The sequence below is a fragment of the Sarcophilus harrisii genome, chromosome 3 (genome assembly GCF_902635505.1).
Source record: "Sarcophilus harrisii chromosome 3, mSarHar1.11, whole genome shotgun sequence".
NCBI classification, from domain to species: domain Eukaryota; kingdom Metazoa; phylum Chordata; class Mammalia; order Dasyuromorphia; family Dasyuridae; genus Sarcophilus; species Sarcophilus harrisii.
In genome coordinates, this window is record NC_045428.1 from 356,791,060 (window position 1) to 356,811,809 (window position 20,750).

A 20,750-nucleotide genomic window follows, 5' to 3' on the forward strand; every position below is an offset into this window, starting at 1 on the left:
ATTTAATAGCTTTTTATTTACAGGTTATATGTATAGATAACTTTACAGCATTAACAATTGCCAAACCTCTTATTCCAATTTTTCACCTCTTACCTCCCACCCCCTCCCCTAGATGGCAGGATGACCACTAGATGTTAAATATATTTAAATATAAATTAGATACACAATAAGTATACATGACCAAACCGTTATTTTGCTGTGCAAAAAGAATCAGACTCTAAAATATTGTACAATTAGCCTGTGAAGGAAATCAAAAATGCAGGTGTCATAAATATAGGGATTGGGAATTCAATGTAATGGTTCTTAGTCATCTCCCAGAGTTCTTTCTCTGGGCGTAGCTGGTTCAGTTCATTACTGCTCCATTGGAAATGATTTGGTTGATCTCATTGCTGAGGATGGCCAGGTCCATCAGAACTGGTCATCATATAGTATTGTTGTTGAAGTATATAATGATCTCCTGGTCCTGCTCATTTCACTCAGCATCAGTTCGTGTAAGTCTCTCCAGGCCTTTCTGAAATCATCCTGTTGGTCATTTCTTACAGAACAATAATATTTCATAATATTCATATACCACAATTTATTCAGGCATTCTCCAACTGATGGGCATCCACTCAGTTTCCAGTTTCTAGCCACTAGAAAGAGGGCTGCCACAAACATTCATGTGCAAAATCTTTTCAATTTCTTTTAATAAAAGTATTATTTTTTCCCTCTTCTCACTATTATCCTGTTTGGTGAAGAATTGATCTACTTGTAGCTTTGTAAAGTATATGATCTTCATTTTTAAATGGTGTCATCTTTAATATTCAGGTTGAGTATGCATTTTGAATATCTTTGTGGAATATGTTCTAAAATAGCCTAAATTCTGTTCTTATCAAATAGGATATTCTTTTCTAAGTAATTTATGTTTTAGGGATTACTGAACTCTAGGTTATTGATCTCCATTATTTCTGATTCTTTCTTGTCCATTAAATTGCTTTGCTTTCTCCTTTAACCAATACAAAATAGATTTTTTAAAATAATGGCTGCTTTATAAATGCCATTTCTCCTTCAGTCTTACCTTTTCATTATTTCCTTTGATGTTTTATTCCTTCAAATGAATTCTGTTACTGAATTATCAAGCTCTATAAAATACCACTTTGGTAATTTGATTAGAATAACATTAAATATATACATTGCCTTTGGTAGCATTAAAATTTTTATTTTATTGGCATGGCCCAGTCGTGGTCACTGAATATTCCTAAGGAATGGTCATTTTCAACATCATCGAAGAAAGAAGTTGCCAATAGTAGTAACCAAATGATTTCAGTTTGAGCTAATGCCATTTAGAATTTTTATTAATGACATACACAAAGCTTTGTATTTAGCTTTATTAGATTAAATTAGATGAAGAAGATATGGCTCAAGCACCATCATCCAATTCCCCCCAACTATGAATGCCTTTTCTCTTAAATCATTTTGTATTTAACTACATTGTATATATTTGTTTTTCTGCATTTTATTTTTATGCTGTATATATTTACATGCATATTCTGTTGTTATCTCCCCACCTTTAGAATTCATGTTTCATTTGAGTACAGATTATTTCAGTTATTGTCAGTTGTTATGCCAAGGCTGTTTTGGGGCCTTTTGGATTTTCTTATTGTAGAGATTGATTTAAGTCACTTATTTTCTTTATCACAAGGGTGCACTAGAGCCAGTGGCAAATGGAGGCATCAATACAACTTTAAAAAATAAAAAGTATAAGATTTTAAATTAAGATCTGGAAGGGTCTTCTGTAAGAGGTCCTCTCATTTTACAGATAAGGGCAATGAAACCTAGCTGGGGATTAAGTGATTTGGCCAGAGCCTCTCAGGTTAGTGGTGTCTGGAACATAGTTTGATCCCCAGATCTTTCTAACACCAAATCTACTCCATAGTACCAAATTCTTCCATTTCTCCACTCATCAGGACAAGATGTCAGTAAGAGAGTCTTACTCCTTTCCAATTGCTCTACTATATCCCTGTAGAGGCCTACCCTGGACTAAAAGTAATTTTCTATTTTTAAAAATTGTTTCATGGGTTACTAGAGTCTCAAAGCATTTATCACCTATTAGCCATTTTATGGAAGTGATCTTCTACATTTAGCTTGATTAGTTTTTGGAAAGAAGAAGGACTGTATTCAAAGGCTTTCTTAAATGTTGGGATATGTCTACCTGCTAGACTTCAAGAACTGAGGATGATGTCTATGCCACAAGAAGGCATGAGAATAGGACTTAGTGGAACCAGAGATAAAAGGAATATGTTCTGTGGCAAAATTTAGAAGGCTAGATATTATGGAATGGCAGCCCATTTTAGTAAAGAGGTGTCCAACTTAGCTGCAAATGCGAAATGTCCAACAAAATAAATGCAAATACAGTACAACATAGAGAATGTTAATTTATTTTCTATGTCTTTATGTGACCTGAAGGGATCCATTTCTATTTGGATCAGTGGTACAGTTTATAGATTTGACCTCAGAGTAAAAAAGAACTGGATTCAAATCTTACCTCTATCAACTATTGACCTTCAGACCATAGGCAAATACTTAACTTTTCATGCAAAAGGCAACTCTCTAAAATTCTTGACTTGCCAACCTACATTGGAGAAGGTGATTTTTGAGAAATACTGTGAAATCCCAGGTGTAGTCCCCATCACTGTATACTAGCATTATACAAAGAAAAGTAAAAATGAATCATGGGCAGGGAGTTGAATTTCATCACTTTTCCTTCAGTGGTAGTAGTGGAGTAGTAGTATGAGGGGAGTGATAGCAGTGAATCATTCAGGTTGAATCTTAGATAAAAAATGTTGAAGAGATCTTAGAACTAATCTTGTCATAATGTCACAAGGATCCCATGACTCCACATCTGTAAGATTAGAACTGGAAGTACCATCCAACCCCCTTATTTTATAGATGAGAAAACTGAAGTACTGAGAGGTGCCTTGCCCAGGATCACAAAGCTAGTAATTATCTGAAGCAATATTTGAATGCAGGTTTTCCTGACTTTCAAGTACAGCACTCTGTCCACTATCATGCTGCTTCCATCTCATTTTGCAGCTGTGGAAACTGAGACCCAGAATGATTATATTACTTTAACAAGGTCATATAGCTTTTAAACACTGAACCAAAAGTTGAAATCATGGTCCTGTGAGGACAGTGCTTTTAACTATTCTATCTTTCAGAATACTTGATCATTAACTCAAACCCTCCTTTAAAAATTATATATATATATATATATATGTACATACATATATATATGTTCTACTATATCCAGTGATATATTCACATTAATACACTATTAAAGAAATTTATCACTCCCTTTGCTATAGAATGGAATCAGCAATATTTCAAGATAATAGAGATTGTGGACCAGTTTATAATTTAGATCAGGAAACTTTACTGAAATGAGCAAGTAAGCAAGACATCAAGTTATCACTTTAATTTTTAAGGATGAAAAAGTGTTTTCCCTCAAAAGATTTCTTGGTTTTTGGATTAAAATGGTGTCATATTTGTCAGCAAAAACAGGACAGAACTTCCCTGACAAATAAAGCTTAAAAAAAAACTGGAAGGATCTTATATGGCTGAAAAAAAAAATTTTTTTTTTTTTTTTTTTTTGATTTTGCTCCTTACCATTCCAACACACATTTCGCTTGTGGAGTTATGATGGTCTTGAGGTTGAAAGATAGTAAGTAGACCTCATTATATTACTTGGCATGTAGCCCATAGAAACGAGCAGCAGCAGCCTGGATTTCATTTTAAAAGGAGTTAGAAGAATATGAAGAAGGTCATCACCATCAATCTGTTATTGCACTGCTAGATAGCATATCTTTAAGGAGACATAGGAAAAGCTTTTTTTTAATCAAATAAAAGCCCAGAATGAGAGTGTTCATTTTAACAGCTTTTTAATGAAAGTGTTAGGTTTCCATAATGGAGTTCATAAACCCTTAGATGTTAAAACTGTTTAAGAAAATGCTTTTAGCATCAGGGTGTGCCAGTTACCCTGGTTTAGGTGATGGTTTTACCTTGTATTTCCTTCTGAAAAGGCAAGGAAGCATAAAAATAATTGGTGATAATACTTTGTTATCACAAACCTTTGGGATAACCATTTTACACAATATTATCGTGAAGGTAGTTCAGTAGAAAGCCCATTTCATAGGCAAAGAAATCTTCTTAATCTGGGGTTCAAAGATCCTACAGAGTATTTCAGGGAGTCTAGAACCTGGATTAGGAAAAAGTATGCCTTAATTTTCACTAACATTTGGTTTTCTTTTAATCCTACAAAGATTTTTTTTTGTGCATTTAAAAACTTTAATATGAGGAGAATCTATAGGATTCACCAAACTGTTAAAGGAGCTTAAGATGCACAAAAAGCTAAGAATCTCTCTTTGATGATGATGCTGATGCTGATGTTAAAAGACTTGTACTGAGCTCTTTTAGATTTTCCAGTTGCTTTATATAATTTCCTTTGATTTTAACAACAAAATTCTCCTTCTGTGCTATGAAAACAGATAGGTTCGGGTACTCAGAATTTAGCAGGAACATATGACTTTGTGACTTTTTTGTTTTTTTCCTAGACATGTAGTTTGATAAGTATAAGGGACCCTCAACAAGGAATTTCCTTCTGTCAATGCAGATCAGCAGTCTTTGAGAGAAGACTTGGACATCAACAAGTTGTGATTTACCCAGAATTACACAGCCAGTGTGTGTGTCAGAATTGGAAACCCAGATTTCCCTGATTCTGAAGATTCTCAGTAGTAAGACTAAATGTCATCAAAAAATATATCAATATTATTATATATCTCCATATATTACCATAGTTCTCACATCTCATCTAACTAGACTGTAAGCCCTTTGAGGGTAAGGATCAGCAAATCTCTGAGCTTGCTAAAGCAGTGCTAAAAAGGGATTCTTGATTGTTCCCCCCCAAAAAGTACTGCTCCTAAATGGAACCTGGAAATGAAATCTGAAAAGGCTAAAAGACATTGCAAAAGCAGAAAGTATCACTCCCACTGATGGCAGAGTACAGCCTTGATAGACAAAAGAAGGTGAGATTGTGACTGCTGCTGACAGAAGCATTAAGGTTTTTTCTCCTAAGAGATACCAAAGAACTTGGGTTTGCTTGCAGCTCTGGTATTATTTTGAAGCTGTGCTCTAACCTATCATTTAGAGGAGTATCACATGAACAGACCTTTGTAAAATAAAATAGAATTTTAGGGAGTAATGGCGCAAATAGATCAGAGCTATAAACTTTGAACAAACATGTAACTTGAGTTTGATTCCCCTGATCTAAGGAACTAAGGAGCTTTTGAATTCTAATCACTGGGCTGGAATGGGTTTCCCCAGAGACTGGGTTACTTAGAGAGCCTGTCTTTGATCTCTCTGCCTGTACAGTAAAGATGTGATGAGGGGAAGGTCCTGAAAGTCACTTGTTTTGCAAGGTCAGCAAGATAAACCACTGCTTATGCAACTGAGGCTTTTCTAGGCAGCTGTTAAAAAAATATGGAAAGATGGGAATATGGGCTTCAAGGGAGGTAAATGATGGTCTTCTGACCTAGAAATTCTCTGTGTCTTCCTGTTAAGTCCCATTGCTGTGGCTAGAAGGTGAAGCTGCAAGTGAGAATCACCTTGGGGTGATCACTGTCCCCCTTAAGACTTTAGGAGAAAATTATCATGAACAGGTGGTTTGAGTCAGGTTTTGGTCTCTTTTATGATACCTTTTTTAGTTGTTTCTTCAATACTAGGGCAGTGACCCTCAATTATTAAAAGTAGCTAGATGGTAGAGTGGATAGAGTTCTGGATGTGCCCTTAAGAAGCCCTGAATTTGAATCCTATTTCAGACATAGAAAGCTGTGTGAACCTGGGAAAGTTATTTACCTCCTTTCAGTCTGTATTCTCTTCTGTCGGATAGTTATGATAATAACACCCAACTCAGAGAATTGCTGGAGAATCAAATGAGGTAACATATATAAATGTATGTAACAAGTTCTTTGCAAAGCTTAAAATAATGGAAATACCTACTCTAATGAAATTACATACTTTTGAAGTACTGAATCAAAATTACCCAGGAAATATGTGAGATAGGGAATGAATGAGAGGAAAGGATCAGAGCTGGAGAGGAATTTATGGTGTCTTGTATTTAGTAAATTTAGTATTTAATAAATAATCAGATATGGTAGGCCAATAGGGTCAGACTAACTTTTAGGAAAGCCAATAATTGTTATGCATTTGTATAGCTGGAGGACTGTTTCCTGTAAGAAATCACTCTTCTATTTATGCCATTGCCTAGCAACATGAGTCTTACACAAGTGATTCCTTTTTTTTTTTCCTTGTTCTTTTTCCTTGATCTGTGATTTATTTCATCAGTATAAGGACCTCCCAGTGAGAAACTTTCTCTTACTAATGTAGAGTTGAACATTCTCTATCTTTGTCAGATGCCTGAGTCACTAAGAAGCGACTAGTTTGGGGTCTCACAAAAATGTCTGCATCAGAAGCAAAATTTGAACTCAAGTTTTTCAGTTTCTGAGGATAGCATTCTATCTACTACATGACACTGCTATTCTTATTTAGCTTAAGTGAACAATACTTATTTAGTAGATATATATTAGTGTTCTTGCAAACTGCCAAGAATGTGTCTTTTGCCCTCTCCCTTGCAAAAATGTGGATTCTTAAGGTGACACTTTCTTGAGTAGTACTGTACCTTAGGCCTTGTCAGATATCATGATCGAGAGAAACAACTCTATGATCATCAATAACAGTTGGAAAAACCTTGCACATATATAATGAATATTAAATCAACTCCCATGTCAACCATATATGGGTGAGAAAGCCAGGAAGTGAAATGATTAGTATTGGATGTGATGCAATTTTTCCTCTGGAAGGTGTTATAAAATCTGATTATAAAAGCATTAGGATCACATGGTACCAGGAAAAGGTGTTTGTGTTTGAATTAATTCTCTCACTTAGGTAACATTTTATCCTTGGCAACCCCTTAGGAAGACAATCTCATATCATCTGGAATAGCTAAGGGTTAAAGAGGCTACTATGAACAGCAATGGAGTCAATTTGATTAGAATGAAGGTGAGTCAATATATAGATAATATCAAATGGGAGATAATGCAGAAATAATTTAGAATTGGATTGGTAAATTTTATGTAAGCCTTATGTAATTTTTTTCTTCCCCTATAGATTAACCTTTTAATTCTCTTTGGCTTAAAGTTAATAAGTTTGCCCTCCAGGAGTCTAGCTACAATGCTGTTCTTTACCTCTTTCCTCCTTGTCACTCAAATCATTGACAAGAAGTAACAGGAAGAAATTCTGAGTTCCATCACATTTAACTTGATGGCAGAAAGAAAAAGGTTCAGATCCATATTTATAGGCATAGAAGCATAGTTTCCAAGAATACCAAGAGAAAGGTACATTATTGTGATTTATTCTAAGACATGAGAGATGAGAGCAACAATAGACATCTAGTAAAAGAATGTATCACAAGGAGGTTGTTTGTCCTGTTGACTCTTACTCTGATGTTTTAAAACGACACTTAGGTAGAGAAGTGAATGTGTTTTGTGTGCTTTCTTTGAAAATCTTCAGTCAGTTGTCTATATTTGAATCTTGCCTGACTTTCTGTAGCTCTTCCTTAATTGTAAACTACAGCTACAGAGGGAAAGTATATAAAAATTGCTAAACCCAGCAAGAGTGAAGTAAATATTTGTTGATCTGAGGAAGTATGAGTCTTCTTCCATGAAAATTTAATTCATAATTGATTAAAATAGAATACTAAATCTTTGGCCTGTTTTGATTTGGGTGAATGACAAATAGCATGTCTTGTGGGCAAGCAGATTTCCATTTGAAATTATTTAAACAGAGGAAATCTCTCAAATGCAAACTGGAACTCTGTGTTACAGGAAGAAATCAGGTTTTTTGAAAAGCAAAAATGGCATAAATAGAGAAATTTGGGGAAAGGTCTAAAGAATCTAATAAATTCTCATATCAAGTCACAGAAAGCTTAAAGCAACAGAGATGAGATATACCCGAGATAAGATGTTGATGACATACACCATTTAAAATTAAAATAGACCTTTTTTTAAATTTTTACATCACCTGCATCTCCATTATAATCTTCCCCTAAAATCCTTCTAAGAGATCCATCCTTAAAAGAGAAGTTCTTGACTTTTGCTATATCTGCTGTGAGATCCACAAGCCTCACCAGACTGCAAAGGGTAAGACTTGTGGATCTCATGTCAGAATAATGTTTTTAATTGAATAAATTAAAATTTTAGGATTATAAAAAACCTACTGTAAAAGAGTTATCAAAATAGTAAAAAAAAATTTAAAAACAAATTCACAGGCACAAGTTCAAAGAATTCCTGCTTCATGACAAAGAATAAAAATGAGAAAAAAAAACAATTCAGCAAAACTAAAGAAATGGCAAGTCACTTTAGTATCTTGGCCAAGAAAACCACAAATGAGTCACACACAAGTGAAACTACTAAAGAACAACTAACCAATAAATCAAAACAATTTTTTTTGCATCATTCTCCACTCTAGTCCTTCAATCTCTGCAAAGAAGGGAGGGAGGTGCCTTCTCACTTTCCTTTTTGGGAGACAAAAGAATGCTATAACATTCTGTTTTATTTATTTGTTGTTCTTTCCATTTAGATTGTGGTACTTATTGTGGGTATTATTCTCTTGATTTTGCTTGCTCCATATTTCATCACTTCTTTTGCTTTTTTTGTTTTTTTTGCCTTTCCGTGTTCATCATATTAATTTCTTACAGTCAGTCAGCAAACATTTATTAAGTTATTACAGCATTCCAGGTATTGTATTAAGACTTGGGAATAACAAGATGGGCAAAGTCTCAACCTCAACAAAGTCACATTATAATGGGAAAGACAACATGAAAATATGTAGACATGTATAAAATATATAAAGAGGACATGGGAAACTTTCTTGAAAATGTGACAAGAAGTGTGGAGGGCAGCAGTGAGCTCCATGCACAAAAACTTATCCCCATTTTTTTTTCTTTCTTCTACAAGCTCCCCCAAATCCTAATGGGCTCCTAGGTGGTCCCCTTCCCTTTCTCTCTCTTCCTGGACTTGGGCATTTCAATCCTAGGCATTTCTCCTGGGCTATAAAAAATTGTGAATGAAATGACTTGTATATTTTTTGGAGTAAAATCTATCGTCTTTCAGGAAGAACTAAAAAAAAAACATATTAAAAAACTGTCCTTGAAATATCCCCCACTTAAGAATCCAAATGAAAAAGTTTAAACTGATTTTTCAAGCTTGTGATCTTCTGATGCAAAGGAGAAAGACATATAAGACAGAAGTAGAGAACAAAGCATCAAAGAGAGTGGTTCTGGGTGGCTTTGGTTTACCAATGGATATCTTTGATATGTTTTTTAGAGGAGATGGAAGAATGTATAGGAAATGGAATGATAAAAATATACATCAATTGTCTGTGACATTAGGTTTGTATAGTGGTTCAACAAGCAAACTGGCTCTGCAAAAGAAGGTAATTTGTGACAAATGTTGGAAGGGTTAAGGTTAGGAGCTGTAGAATGCTATCCCAATTATAGAGGAACTTAAATGCCAATTAAGATTTCATCAGATAGAATCTGAAATGATTCAGCAAATTCAATCAAAATGCCAAAGCCTTGGGGATCGAATCAGCCCTAAAGATAGATATAAAAGCTGCAATGGAAAGAAAATGAATATTCAAGAGAAAAAGATTCTTAATATTTATATTAACAAGGCTAGGAAAGATAGTCAGAAGATAACCATTCCATGGAAGGTGACAAGGAGTGAGGATATGAGGCAGGAGATATTATTGTTTTGGATCAGAAGATTAAGATTATCTTTACACCAAAAGTAGAGGACCTTTTCATGTGTATAGTAGCTAGCCAGTTGATTGAAGCATTGTGTCACTTTCAGAAAACATTATCAACTCTTTGAGTGGAACTATAGTCATTATTTCTCATCCTGGTCAAATTGTTAAGCATGGAGATATCAAATGTGTGCAAAGGCTTTCTTTCATCAGATAATCTATCTCTGATGGATTACTTACTGCCTGAAAAAAGGAAGTAGGGGAGACCAAGAAAATGGATCTTTGTGGACTTTGACCCCTCTCAATAAAGAAGTTGGCTTTACAATGGAAAAACTTCTGAAAACCTTGAACATCGTCCCAGAGGTGATTTTCAGAGTTAAATTTCTCAGTGAGGGTCAGTGTATACTCTTAATTGTAATTTTGCTCTTTATATGAGATACAAAATGAGTGAAGGACTGCTGTCATTTTAACACTCATTATTGGCTATTGTTTTTGTTGTAATATTCAATTATAGTTGCAATAGACTTGTGATGGAGAGAGCTATCTGCATTCAGAGAGGATTATGGCTATAGAATGTGCATCACATTATAGTATTTTCACTTTTTTTGTTTGTTTTTTTCTTTCTCAATTTTTTTCCTTTTTGATATGATTTTTCTTTTTTTATTATAGCTTTTTATTGGCAGAACATATACATGAGTAATTTTTCAATATTGTCCCTTGCAATCACTTCTGTTCCAACTTTTCCCTTCCTTCCTTCCATCCCTCTCCTAGATGGCAGGTAGTCTCATACATGTTAAACATGTTAAAGTATATCTTAAATACAATATATGTGTACATATTTATACAGTTCTCTTGTTGCACAGTAAAAATCGGATTTAGAAAGATAAAAATAACCTGGGAAGAAAAACAAAACTGCAAGAGGTCCACATTCATTTCCCAGTGTTCTTTCTTTGAGTGTAGCTGCTTCTGTCCATCATTGATCAATTGAAACTGAGTTAGATCTTCTTTTTGTCAAAGGAATCCACTTCCATCAGAATATATCCTCATATAGTATTGTTGTTGAGGTATATAATGATCTCCTCATCCTGTTCATTTCACTCAGCATCAGTTTGTAAAAGTTTCTCCAGGCCTTTCTGAAATCCTCCTGCTGGTCATTTCTTACAGAACAATAATATTCCATAACATTCATATACCACAATTTATCCAACCATTCTCCAATTGATGGGCATCCATTCAATTTCCCAGTTTTTAGCCACTACAAACAGGACTGCCACAAACATTCTTGCACATCCCTTTCCCTTCTTTAATATCTCTTTGGGGTATAAGCCCAGTAGAAATACTGCTGGATCAAAGGGCATGTTTGATAACTCTTTAGGCATAATTCTAAATTGCTCTTCAGAATGGTTGGATCCATTCACAACTCCACCAATAATGTGTCAGTGTCCAGTTTTCCCATATCCCTTCCAACATTCGTCATTATCTTTTCCTGTCATTTTAGCCAATCTGACAGGTGTGTAGTGGTATCTCAGAATTGTCTTAATTTGCATTTCTCTGTTGATCTGATTTTTCTTGGGCAGTACGATAAATGTAGCAGTATGTTTTGAAAGAAAAAAAAAAGTACATGGAAAATTTAAAAAGTGAGTCTCAAATGAAACCAGGGAATTTAAGAGGAAGAGCTCATGAAGGAGAATTCTCCAGGCCTGGGGCATGGTCACTGGGATGGAGTCTGGAGGTGAAAGATGGAGGACTATCTGAGAGTAATACCAAAAACTATGCTCAAAAAGTTATCAAACTGTGCATACCATTTGATCCAGCAGTGTTACTACTGGGCTTATATCCCAAAGAGATCATAAAGAAGGGAAAGGGACCTATATGTGCACGAATGTTTGTGGCAGCCCTCTTTCTAGTGGCTAGAAACTGGAAACTGAGTGGATGCCCATCAGTTGGAGAATGGCTGAATAAATTGTGGTATATGAATATTATGGAATATTATTGTTCTGTAAGAAATGACCAACAGGATGATTTCAGAAAGGCCTGGAGAGACTTACACGAACTGATGCTGAGTGAAATGAGCAAGACCAGGAGATCCTTATATACTTCAACAACAATACTATATGATGACCAGTTCTGATGGACCTGGCCATCCTCAGCAATGAGATCAACTAAATCATTTCCAATGGAGCAGTAATGAACTGAACTAGCTATGTCCAGAAAAAGAACTCTGGGAGATGACTAAAAACCATTACATTGAATTCCCAATCCCTATATTTATGCACACCTGCATTTTTGATTTCCTTCACAAGCTAATTGTACAATATTTCAGAGTCTGATTCTTTTTGTACAGCAAAATAACGGTTTGGTCATGTATACTTATTGTGCATCTAATTTATATTTTAATATATTTAACATCTACTGGTCATCCTGCCATCTGGGGGAGAGGGTGGGGGGGTAAGAGGTGAAAAATTGGAACAAGAGGTTTGGCAATTGTTAATGCTGTAAAGTTACTCATGCATATAACCTGTAAATAAAAGGCTATAAAATAAAAAAAAAAAAGAGAGAGTAATACCAAAGTTAAATGGTAGAAGGAAAGTAAAGTGTAAATAGCCTAAAATACTTAATAAAGGCCTGGGCAATGAAGATTATCTGTAGGATGGTGGTATTCTCAGTAGTAATGGGAAATTAGAAAAGAGGAGAATTTGGAAGAAAAGATAATGAATTTTAGATGTGTTGAATTTAAAATGTTTGCAGAACATCCAGTTTGAAATGTACAAAAGGCACTTGGACGTGGCAGAATGAAAGTCAGCTGGCAAGTGGTTGGAGAGGTTGATTTATAAATTATCAACATAGAGATGATAAGTGAATCCAAATAAAGAAAATGAAAGTGAATGCTTTATCTAAGACTGGGGTTCTTAACCTTATATGTGTCATGGATATTTTTGGCAGTTGAGTGAAATCTATGGGATCTATTCTCCAAATGTGGTTTTTATAAACATAAAGCATATAGTATTATGAAGGAATTGAAAGACAATTATCAAAATAACAAACACTCAAACCAGAATCCCAGTTCCCAGGTCTCAGGTTAAGAACTCCTGATCTAGAACTTCTAGCCTCAAAGCTACCATTCATATGCATATTTGATTGATTATATTACTCACTTTCAGAATGATGAGCTACAAGCACAGAGTTGTCTGGAATAAATTCACAGACTTAAACTGTATTCAAGTCAAGGATCAAATCTTTAATATAATGTTTGAACAAGCAGGTTTAAGTTCCCTAACAGAATTTGCATTTAACAAGGGGATAGGTGGATCTTTTATGGGAAAGAACCTAGAGCAAGTTGTGCTAACTATGCTAATTGTGTGTGGTCTTAGTTGCCCTATTTATACAAGATAGCCTCAGGAGTTGACAACTATAGTGTAATCTCCAGATTGTATAAGATTACAGTGGATGTCAGTACAGGATAGCTCTGTTCAAAATTATTCTAACAGTACAAGGTAATTCTATAGGATAAATTTGTTCCTCACTGAAGTCTGCTTAGATAACTGGGTTGCTATGAGGGACATGGTCTTTTGCCATATCCTTATACCCTATCAAGGACAAAGCTTTCAGTATAACTGGATGTGAAGGGTTCCAGGACTGGGGAGGTTAGGAGCCTAGGGACCTATAGAAATAGACAAGCCTATATTTTTTTTACAGTGGTGGCAGTTAAGACTAACTTTTAGATGAAACTGTGAGATAGTCTTAGACAAGACTGGTTTGCAGCTCCTTTTCCTTCCATCTTCCCTTTTGTCATTTCTCCACCATTCTCATGCTTTACCTCCATGTTTGTTACCCTTGCTCTACCACCCTTTGATCCCCCTCCAACTCCCATCTTTCTATATGCTGCCCCTGAGACTCGGGGATAAAATCTTACCTGTCCATGAATCTTAGAACATAAGAAAACTGTGCCTTAAGAAATCAACAAGCTCCTAGCACTCAGCTTGGTACAAACTTCTTTCCCTTTCCCCCTGATCAGGAGGTCACCTGGCAAGGATGTTGGTCATACAGAGCTGATGCCATTCTTTTGCCTCTTTCACATTCCTCTTCCTCCCTACTGCATTCCCTGCTGAAGTGGCAAATTTCCAGAGACCATGGGAGTGTATTGTTCTTCAACAAAGCTTTGACATACTTTTTGAAGGCAAGGAGAAGGAGGAAAGGGCTTTTTCTGGCTTTAATTTATGTCATTGGGATGGCTTGGCTTCTGTCCTCTAGTCTTGTAGTTGTACTGTAATGAGTCTTTATTTAGGCAAATGTCCACGGAATAATTAATCAACTGGAGAAAAATGTTGATCATTGATCTTAAGCAAACTGGCAGGCTCCATTTTGCATGGAAAGTATCTTGTTAGCTTCAGACCACAAAATTCTAGATGCTTGTTCAAAAATCAATTGATCTTCACCTCTATCTTCTCTCCTCATTCTGTTAAAAAAAGCAACTCAGGGGTGGGGAGGAAGGGGTTAGGTTTTGCCTTTTTGATTTGGGTTGGGATCCGATTCAAGTGATTACAAATGTCAGAGAGGCAAACTTCCCTCATTTTTGCCATCCACTATACAGTTTCCTTTAACTCCATCCATACTTACTAACTGTGTTATTGGCATGCTGTTTATTGTCTCCAAAGGCTGAGGGAATCCATCAACTATAGCTACTTGGATAAAGTATTGGTTATGAAAGTCAGGACTTCTGGGTTCTAGTCCTGGGCTTTGGCACTAAGTAGTTGTGTGAATATTTGTGAAGTCACTTCACATTTTTGTTTCTCATCCTCCCCATCTGTTAAATGAGTTGACTGGGCTATATTATCTTAAAAGTTTCTTCTATCTTGAAAATTCTATGATTTTAAATATATTCATTCATTTGCCTTTTTAGTGAACCTAACAAAAGCAGAATAAGGAAAATGAAAGTCTAAATGACTTACTTGCCAAGGTCATATAACTATGAAGTGTTTAAGGCAGAATTTGAACTCTGGTCTTCTAAATTCTAAACTCAATGGTCTTCTGTACTATTAGAAGGAATATACATACACACACATATAGGAATACTTTGGGAAAAATTCTAGGTATAATGGTGTCATATCATGAAGAGGTTGTTGTTAATGAAGAAGTTAAGATCAGAGTATCAATTCTTGTCCCAAGCACCATACTTAAGAAACTCATTTAAAAATTCAATTATGCAATTAGTTTTTTCTTGTAGATTCAATTTTCAGCCGATGGTGACATAAAAATCAGAGTTCTGGATTTAGATTCAGAAGATTTCTATTCAGATTCCATTGCTGGTATTAAACTTGTGTGACTTTTTTTTTTCTTGTTGGCTAGAAAAAAATAAGGCGCCTACACTACTCAACTCAGTGTCTGAAAAGATGAGAAGACAGATTTTTATCACAGCTTATCTCAGTATCCCAGCAAAATAATGCTGAGAATTATGTCCCCAAAATTTGTGACACAATTTGGGGTTTCTTAAGGCCCCAGATCTTTCTCTCCAGTTCCCTAGCATTCAATCTAGACAGGTTCATATCCATCTACTCTTTATTCTTAAATTTTTAATAATAGCTTTTTATTTTCAAAATACATGCAATAATAGTTTTCAACATTCACCCTTGTAAAATTTTGTGTTCCAAATTTTTCTCCCTTTCCCCCACCCCTTCTTCTAAGCAGCAAGTAATCCAATATAGGTTAAACATGTATAATTCCTCTACACATATTTCTACACACATGTTGCACAAGAAAAATCATATGAAAAAGGAAAAAAATAGAAACAAAAAAGCAAGCAAACAACAGCAAAAACAACAGATTCTATGCTGTGATCCCCATTTAGTCCCCATGGTCCACTTTCTAGATATAGATGGCTTTCTCCATCACAAATCTATTGGAATTGGCCTAGGTCACCTCATTGTTGAAAAGAGGCAAGTCCATCACAGTTGATCATTACATAATCTTGTTGCTGTGTAAAATATTCTCTTCATTCTTTTTTAAAAAATCATGATTGTAGCTTTTTTTTACAAAATATATGCATGACTAATTTTTCAACATTGACCCCTGCAAAACCTTCTGTTCCAACTCTACCCCTCCTTCCCCCAACCCCCTCTCCTAGATGGCAGGTAGTCCAATACATGTTAAATATGTTAAAGTATATGTTAAATACAATATATGTATATATAGTTATACAGTTATTTTACTGCACAAGAAAAATTGGATCTAGAAAGAAATTAAAAGAAAAAAAAACTTGTGTTCTCTTCATTCTAATCACTTCACTTCACATCAGTTCATATAAGCCTCTCCAGGCCTTTTCCCAAACTGATGGGCATCCATTGAGTTTCTATTTGTTGTTACTACAAAAAGAGCTGCTACAAACATTTTTATACATGTGGGTACTTTTCCTTTTAATCCCTTCACATTTAATCTTGGACATTTGTTAGTTTTTCCTTTTCTTAATTTCTTGATTTGGGAATTGAAAATTTCTGGGTTCTCAGAGTAATGTGACTTGAAACTACATTGAAAATAAGGACACAATATTTATTAGCTCATCAGTTTTTGTTTATTTCAGTCTATTTTCCCACCCCATTACAAAGATTACATAGGAAGTAAAAGTTAAAATATAATTTAATGTATATGTGGTATATATGTGGGGGCAGGGTATCTTTATGGGGAAAGTTCAATACTTTCTGTATTTATTTATAACAAGAAGGATAATTATAAAGAAATAACTCTTTGATTGGAAAAAAGATGAGTCAAGTTAAAATTTATATTCAGAGATCCTAAATATAATGTGGTATAATGAAAAAGCCAGGAAGTATGAATTGTTGTCTTTGATCAATCCTTCATTAAATGTTTGATCTTGAATTAGTAAATGAATCTCTCTGGACCTAATTTTCTTTATCTTTAAAATGATGGGATTGGACCAGAACAGGAATTTGTAAATGCTGGGTGTGTGTGCATGTATGTGTGCATGTGCACCCATTTGACCCATTTGGTAGTATATGGTGAAGGGTAAGAATCCCTTCCCAGAATAATATTTTTAAATGCATAAAGTAGATTACAAATGATTACAAATCTACAAAAGAAGACTACAAGTAAAATTATTTATAATGAAAGTTATCAATATTTAAAAAGTTCATTTCTCTTTCACTCACCTTCCACCCTCTCCCACTCCCTCACCTCAGGTTAGAATCCCTGGATTAGATAATTTCTAAGGTTGTGTTCAGCTTTAATTTAGATGGTAACTTTTCCAAGAAGAATTCAATGACTTGTTTCTTTGACTGACCATATGAACAGAAGTCCAGGGATTGAATCCAGGAGTATCTCTTTCTCCCTTGAAGGAGAGTAGTCCTTGCAAAGGATTACTTGTGGCTTTAGTGTATCTTTTCTTTGACTAGTGAAGAGCACTGTTATCTGAAGAACTACTCCAGATCTGCCCAGGCAGAAAATCCTTCACTTATCCCAAAGCCTTCCATCCTCAAAGTCTACTGTGTCTGTTTTAATGATATGTTGCCATGTTGCTTTGTTTAGATATGCCACGCTTCTGTCTGTCTTTGGCAACCATCCTGGACTGGCTTGCTTTTGTTAATCACATGGATGTAAAGTATTATGTTCCCAAGTGTTCCCAAGTAGAAAAGATATTTTGATTGAAGTGCAAATCCTCAGCCACATGAACTACTTGGATTTAACAAAGTGTATTAGACCATTGTAATCTGGAGAGTCATAAATCATAGGATCATTCTGCTTCTCTCTTTTTTAAATATTCTAGTCTCTTGCTTTTTCTAGCAAGGGTGACTTTTATCAATGTCTTTTTCCTTGGGATATGATTTTATATTGAGAGTCTAAACTTGTGCCATCTCCCATTCTTTTATTTCTTGATGTCATTGGAACTGAACATGTTTCCTCTTCTTGGGAGGCTGGCTCTGTCTGTGGTAGCTGGAAAGGCTGATGGACAAAAATCTTAATCTGGGATTTTGCTCTCTGCAGACAGTGCTAATAGAGCAGAAAACCATCATCACTATAAGAACAACATCATCATTAGAACAAAACCAACAAGTCATTTTCCTGTAGGACTTTAAGACAAAAAAAATCTTATAAAAGCTCTATGAAATAAATAGGGCTGGTACCTATTGTACATAAATAAATAACCTAAGGCTCAGAAGAGAAGGCACACAAGTAAGAAATATTAGAGCGAGGTCTTGAAACCAGGTTTTCCCACTCAAAGACTATGTACTGATTCTTTCACTATACCAAGTTAGCTCTCAGAATTGTATAATCTTAGAATTGCAAATAATCTTAGAAGTCACTTAATCCTTTCTGTTCATGAATCTTTTCTATAATGTCCCTAGAAAGTGATCAGTTAACTTCTGCCTAGACACATATAATGATAGGGAAATCTCTATTTAATGAAACAGTCCATTTCCTTTTCACTCAACTCTAATTTTTAGAAAACTCTTCATCATGTTCAGTGGATATTTTTTCCTGTGTAATGTTTATCCATTAGTTCTGCCTTTAGACCCACAGAGTAAAAATCTAGTCCAGTTGTTTCCAAACATTTTAAATGTGCATACTCCTTTAACTAAAATATTTTAATAACATATCCCTCATATATATGTATGTGTGTCCCATACATGTATACACATATAGCCATATATATATGTATTCACATATGCATGCACATATGTACATACCCATGCACATATATAGATATGTGTATATGCATATACCATTCACACGTATCTACCCACATAGGTACATGTGCATATACACACATGCATGTATATATAAGTATGTGAAACACATGTGTTTGTAGTCATAAGTATATACTTAATAAATGTGTATATAATATGCATGTGTATATGTGTACCTAAAACACATATATGTGAATATAAATACACATGCTATACATGACCATATACATAGGGAATTCAGTTGAGAAAATTCTCCCTGTCAATGAATGTTGGAATTTTAGTTTCCTCAAGCACTGAGAGATTTAATGACTTGGCCAGAGTCACATAATCAACATGTATCAGAGACTGCATTGAGCCCAAGATTTCCTAGCTTGAAAATCAGCCCTCCCTTCTCTGCCAACACTCTCTCCACTGTTAACTTCAGTTTCTTCCTTTATAAAATGGAAATACTGACACCTCATAGAATCATTGTGAGGATCAAATGAAATAATATTTGCAAAGCATTTTGCAAATCCTAAAGACTATATAAATATTAGCTAGCCTCATTATTAGTTCTATATCAAATCCACGTACCATCATATTAATAATTACACTATAAAACTTACACCAAAAAATAGAAATTAAAAAGATGAAGTTTGGAGAATCATATTTTATTAATGGTACAGAATCTCTTTGCTTTGCTATTATTGGTAAGCATATTTTAGTGAGAGCAACGTGTGATCTAATATGCTTCCTTATTTTTGAAAATATTGCTTCAATACTTTGCAATACAGCAATTCAGTGGTCTATTCCAAGTTCAGTTTATTTTGATTCTTGATTTTAATGGTTGTCAAACCTAAAAAATATTCTTTACAAATATCTATAAATCCAAATGGAAGAAGTGCAGCATTAGCTGCACTTACTAAATCATGATGCTAATTTTTCGATCTTATCTACCCATTATTGTGCTGACCTTTCCTTGCAAGCAAGGTTCAGCTAATTCTGGGATTTAGTATTTCTTACATTATATTTTATAGTCCCATGCCATGTTTTGTATTCTCTCTAGTCTCTGCCCTTGCTTCTATATTTTGGATATATTCTTATCAAATCTAAGTTGCACTAGCATTTGCCTCTTCAGATAATTCTTCTTTTCCTCCTATTCTTTGGAATTGTTTTTTTTTTTTTTTTTTTTTTTTTTGTATTTCCTGAATTTCATTTCTGAGAGCTTCAAGTCCCTCTTGTGCTAACTTAGGCCTCTCGAAGAAAAATTCAATACTCTGTACAAGTCTGTCAGAAACAGATTTGTTAATTATCTAAATTCAAGCATCTCTGCTTAGAGAGAGAGAAATCCAAAGGGACAGAACTCCATCCTGCTTTTGAAAATCTCTCTGACCCAAACCATTTCCTCCTGATAATTCATAGAGTTCAAGAACAAAGACCAGATTTTAGAGAAAGATTAAACAAGGATACAAAGTTAAAATGGTAGTTTTAGTTTTGTCAAACAGAACAATAGTAACATTACTTGGAGAATCATTTCCCTAAGCCATTCAGAGAAAGAAATAAAAGAAGTACTGAGTTTAATAGAATTAATCAAAGGCCCTCTTGCTTTTGTCTACTTGCCAGACTTGTTCTATCATCATAGAATTATCATTTTAGGCCTTTGTTAAAAGGATTTCAGACTAGGACATTTATTAAGTCCTGATAAGGCTTATTTTATTCTCATTAGCACAAAAAGACTTGAGACTAAAATAGTTTTATTTCTAAATATTTTCCTAAACAGAGTACTAAAGGGTGTGAGGGAAATAGTAGGCTTCCAAATATCCCCTTTTTGTGCCAAGAGCAAATTAATTACTAACACAATCTATGTTCATTAATTCCAAAACAATATCTTTTTTAAAATCTGTAATTGTTCTTTAGGCTATAATATATTTGTAGGTGATATAATAGTATACTAAGTAGCTTCATAGAATTAGTCCCTTGCCTTGAATATCACTGGTTATATTGTTTGTATAATGCAATAAGACAAAGTCCAGTGGTAAAATACATTGGCTTCAACAAAGATTAGGAATTAGTTTACATTATAGATAATTATAGCAATATGGGAACAATCAAGAACAATATATTCAAAGTATCAATTTTGCACTAATTATGGCTAAGGGGAATATCTCTTGGCCTGAAGACCTGAAGAATGATGGAACTTTTAGGTTTCAATTGTCCTTTAATTTGGATCACCTTGAT

General features: G+C 34.6%; 1 protein-coding gene and 1 pseudogene across 5 annotated transcripts in view; both read left to right on the forward strand.

Moving 5' to 3' along the window:
• LYPD6B (LY6/PLAUR domain containing 6B) overlaps positions 1–20,750 on the forward strand; it is a 220,211-nt gene that overhangs the window by 79,221 nt on the left and 120,240 nt on the right. Inside the window, exon 1 of one of the 5 annotated variants that reach the window (XM_031960054.1) lies at positions 6,817–7,092. The exons of the other annotated variants lie outside the window; for them this stretch is intronic. The gene's annotated coding sequence lies outside the window, so the exon portion shown is untranslated. Of the gene's footprint in view, positions 1–6,816; positions 7,093–20,750 lie in introns of those variants that run through there. 5 annotated transcript variants of the gene reach the window in all.
• LOC100914898 lies at positions 8,781–10,294 on the forward strand (annotated as a pseudogene).